The sequence below is a fragment of the Brienomyrus brachyistius genome, unplaced genomic scaffold, assembly GCF_023856365.1.
Source record: "Brienomyrus brachyistius isolate T26 unplaced genomic scaffold, BBRACH_0.4 scaffold480, whole genome shotgun sequence".
Lineage (NCBI taxonomy): Eukaryota > Metazoa > Chordata > Actinopteri > Osteoglossiformes > Mormyridae > Brienomyrus > Brienomyrus brachyistius.
The window spans coordinates 70305-75712 of NW_026042755.1; positions in this window are offsets into that span (position 1 = coordinate 70305).

Consider the following 5408-nt stretch of genomic DNA (forward strand, 5'->3'; position numbering starts at 1 on the left):
TATGGTTCTCCCATTTAAACACATGTAAAGATAAACCATGGATATTTAAAAATCATGGGTTCGTTAATGAGTTTAAATGTTATTGAATGGCTTACCTTAAACTTCTCCAGTAAGTCTTCAGCGGTGGAGTGGCTCATGTACTGTGATCCCAGAACCAGGACTGCACTCGAGAGCCATTCTCATAATTCACCCAATACCTGACATGCACATCCAGTTGTTTTCTTTTGATGGTCCTGTTCATACTTACGTCAAACATGACAACGAAGCTCCCTTTTAATATATGGAGCGAGTCCAAATCGCGCAAGAAAAGCGGTTTTATCTTTACCACAAGTGACCCTGCGAGTCAGGGAACATCACCCTGGAGACGGTGTGAATGTCATCATTGGACGTATAGGAGTGATGTCGGCAAACCGTTTGCAAAGCCCATAGCACTTCTGCTTTCAGTGTGGGTTGAGGAGGATGTACTGAAGGCATTATTTGTCATGGGATCCGGAGACACTGCCAAAACGGGTGTAGGCCTATCTTTAGAGGTTGTACTTATCTCCACTGAATAAACATTTGAGGAAAATTTTTAGGTTAAAATCTGGGCTTATTCTATACTGAACAAAAATATAAACGCAACACTCTTGTTTCTGCTCCCATTTTTTCATGAGATGGACTTAAAGACCTACAATTCATTCCAGATACACAATATTACCATTTCTCTCAAACATTTCTCACAAATCAGTCTAAATGTGTGATAGTGAGCACTTCTGCTTTGCTGAGATAATCCATCCCACCTCACAGGTGTGCCACATCAAGATGCTGATCTGACATCATGGGTAGTGCACAGGTGTACCTTATACTGCCCACAATAAAAGGCCACCCTGGAATGTGCAGTTTTTTGCTTTATTGGGGGTCTGGGGACTCAGAACCGGTCAGTATCTGGTGTGACCACCATTTGCCTCATGCAATGCAACACATCTTCTTCGCATAGAGTTTATCAGATTGTCAATTGTGGCCTGTGGAATGTTGGTCCACTCCTCTTCAATGGCTGTGCGAAGTTGTTGGATATTAGTGGGAACTGGTACACGCTGTCGTATACGCCGGTCAAGCACATCCCAAACATGCTCAACGGGTGACATGTCCGGTGAGTATGCTGGCCATGCAAGAACTGGGACATTTTCAGCTTCCAAGAACTGTGTACAGATCCTTGCAACATGGGGCCAGTGCATTATCTGTCTGAGTGGCTGGTCTCAGACGATCTTGGAGGTGAACCTGCTGGATGTGGAGGTCCTGGGCTGGTGTGGTTATCACGTGGTCTGCGGTTGTGAGGCCGGTTGGATGTACTGCCATATTCTCTGAAACGCCTTTGGAGACGGCTTATGGTTGAGAAATGAACATTCAATGCACGAGCAACAGATCTGGTTGACATTCCTGCTGTCAGCATGCCAATTGCACGCTCCCTCAATGCTTGTGGCATCTGTGGCATTTTGCTGTGAGACAAAACTGCACATTCCAGGGTGGCCTTTTATTGTGGGCAGTATAAGGTACACCTGTGCACTACCCATGATGTCAGATCAGCATCTTGATGTGGCACACCTGTGAGGTGGGATGGATTATCTCAGCAAAGCAGAAGTGCCTCACTATCACACATTTAGACTGATTTGTGAGAAATGTTTGAGAGAAATGGTAATATTGTGTATCTGGAATGAATTGTAGATCTTTAAGTCCATCTCATGAAAAATGGGAGCAAAAACAAAAGTGTTGCGTTTATATTTTTGTTCAGTGTACATTGATTTACAGAATCAAATTTAAAAAACAAAAATACACTGATTTTATACAGATTACTAACTTTTGGGGATCACAATACAAATCTAAATATTTTAGACAAGTTACTTATCTGCTTATTGAATGGTGGGCGAAAAAAATATCTGTATAGTGTCCATTATCTAAAACCCCGCAATGACGTAGTTTGTGTTGTTCTTAAAATAATATTAACTTAAACGGTCAATCTGATTTTCTGGAGGAAAAATAATAGTTTTGATGAATCAACAGCTTGGGAAAATAGTCGCTAGATTAATTCAAAGAAAAATTGTCTGTAGTTGCACCTCAACAGTATAACCAGTGATAATACTATATAAATAAAATTAAAGTAATGGCACCAGCATAGACAGACACAGTAACAGTACAGAATGAGGTAACAGTGGCAGTGTGAGGAAATGTCAGCGTCACTGGCTGGTTAACAGCAATGGGGAGGAAACTTGTCTCTAAATCTGGAAATGCTTGTGCAGATGGATGGATGGAAGGTGAAAAGTGACAGTGCTGGGTGGCTAGAGTCTCTCAAGGTGCTGCTTGCTTTTCTGAGGCAGCACCTGAAGACGATGCCTTTGACCGCCAGAAGCTGTGTGCCCGAGGAACTGGAAGCTGTTGAAGCCTCTACAGCATCCTCTGCGATGTAGATAGGACTTTGGGGAGTCATCCGTTTGCGAAAGTCCAGGATCAGCTCCTTGGTTTCTCTAGCGTTAGCGTTGAGGGTGATGTTGTTATACATGGTGAAGAGCTGGGCCTACAAATCCCAGCATTCAAGAGGTGAAAATACAGACTTAGAGGGAATTTGGGAAAAGTGAAAAAATCCTCTTTACTCGTGTCTGTATAAATCTCACCAAGCGTAACTTTGCAGATTAAAGACTGGCTGAGAGTGTAAATGTAAACGCTGATAAGGAGTCAGGAACAAAGTGCTCATGTAGTGCACACCTGGGTCCAGAGGGCCCTTGTTCAGATGGAAAACTGAACAGGCATCTTTTGTGCTAAATGACAGCCGGTGCTGCTCAAGATGATGGACACTATGGGGAAATAAAAAAAAAAAGAGTTTTGAATGAAAAGACACACAAGAGTAACAGTGCAGCCTTGGTCACGTCTCCCCAGCTCATGACTGGACCAGGCTCCACATTGACCCCAAAACTGGCTTTACACACAGGAAACTCACTGAAACTCAACACAACATTGTCCTGATCTTGCCTGGGGAGTTTCACCTGGTTACTGAGATGACCGGCAGCACAGACAGTCTTACCAGCAACAGATATGCTATTAAGGGGTGCGAAGCGTCTGCTGCCAGCACATGGCTTTATATCTGTCGGCTGCATTTGCGCTGCTCCTCCCTCCTATAAAGAGGACAGTTGAACAGCAGTGTGAAGAAAGGGCACAGAAGCAGAAGTCAGTGGAAAAAGCCCCATTACTAACCCTAAGCCCAACTTACTGCAAACAGCCCACTGTATTTCATATGTCTGCTTCATATTTTCCATTTAATTGCCATAATCTCTGGCAGTCAGTGACAAAAGTTATTTACCCTTAAACAGTACTGAGATTGAGTAGAGTGAGGTACTTACGCGGTATTATGGAAGAATAAAAGCTGAGTCCCATGTCCAGGCGAGATGCGTAGCTGACAGGCTGATGAATGTTTCAAACTCTTACCTCCACCGTACTGACAGGAACGGCGAGCTGCTGTGGCATCATGGCATTAAACTTCTGTTTCTCCAGGGAAGAAAACAACCAAGACCAACCTTAATAATCCACACACTTTGAAGACTGACATAAATGGTAAATATGAGACGTAAATATCATCCAACACTACCAGGTACTCAGTGAATACTCAGTCATGCAGAAATATAATCTAAAGTTATAATTATGGGGACACGTGGCCGTCCACTGCAGGTGACAATGTCCTAAACTCTTTCATACTTAAAGAACACATACAGTTATTACTTTGTAAGGATGCATAAAACTCCAGTTCAGTAAATTTATGGAATATATACTGCAGCAACTACTTTATAGTCATTTATTAAGTAACTGACTTATTTCTTCCCTGCGGGAACTTGTAATTATGCTGAAATAAAAATGTAACTTAACAGCGTTAAAAAGAACTCAGGAATCCAGTCCAAAATGCTTTAGTTTGACATGTGATCAAAATTCAAACTAAATTTCATAGAGTAAACTAATACATGATAGCATCCATGCAAAAGATCAACGGCAGAACAGGGGCTCTTAAGGCAGACTGCATTAAAAAGGAATTAATCATCTCTCTCAATTTAAATTTGGGATAATAATTCTCTTCAGAAGCCTCCATAGAATAGTGCATCCATCCCCTCACTTATGTGTAGAGACGTATCCTAAGGCTCTGGCAACAACATTCAGGTCAACAGCATCAAAAATTTCACAGCTAGTTTTAAAACTTGTTTTTCACTTTACGTTACAGCAAGTTAGTTAATATTAAATTATTGCAACGTGCAGATTAATAGTCAGAAAAGGTTTTTGAAATTTACATAATGATAAATGAGAACTATATTTGATTACTAATTACTGTTGACTAATTTCCTGTCTGGACTTTTCCCCCTTCATTGTTAAAAGTCATTATATGTCTGGGTGCCAGTCAGTGGAAGCACACAGACACCTGGCCTATTCATTCAGCACCAGCCCATCAAGTAGAGAATTCAGCACCACGGACAGTGACCTGTGTTACTATGACATCAGGTCATTGGCTCTAAATATTTTTCTAGAAATAACTAAATGGCTCTATTGTAGAAATTTCCAGCCAGAGACTGGGTTCCTATATGAAGAGAATATTATTATTCAGACAAAGAAAATAAACTACAGAAAACTAGCTCTGCATGTCATCTCCCCTTTACTCCTTAAGCAGGGCACACGCACATCAACAAGTACCAATGCAGCAAATACAGATGAACAATTTCACAGCTTCAGAAGAAGTCAGATTTCTGTGTAATTCAGAGATTGTCAAAGACTTCTGATAGAACATTTTCTGCACTTGAGTCTAATTTCAAGATAAATTGCACCTGGGTCTATTAAAACAAGGTGATGCTGCCTGACCTACCAACCAAGGCTGGGGAGGAAACGTAGGAATACAAGGAAAGCAAGGAAGAAAAGCAGCCACCCTATCTCATGGTCACGGACACAAACATCAGGGAGTGTTATGAAGAAGACACCACACTTAGGACCATTGGTTTTACGCAGTGAATTACACCAGAGAGAGTTTTTACATTCTAGCTGTGTTATGTAACATTCCTCAGCCTTCAGCTTTTTTCCCCACACAATGCAGGACATGCAGGGGTGCCAAACAAAACAGTGGAGCTGCAGTGTAGCCAATTATTTCTTTCAGTAGTTTTAAGATGGTTTGTGAGGTTGTGTGTTAGAGATGGCGGTGAGCAACACTGAGGCATCTCAGGGAACCATGTTGCCCATATTAAAAAACATGCACGCATGCAACTCAGGCAATCCAGCATTTCTTATTTCAGTTACGTATGACACTGCATGTTGCGGTTTTACATGTTCACTACAAGTCAGTGGTTTTTTCCTTGTATGATTATGGCCACATTCACACCAAAAACACACTAGACATACTGTACAAGGCACTC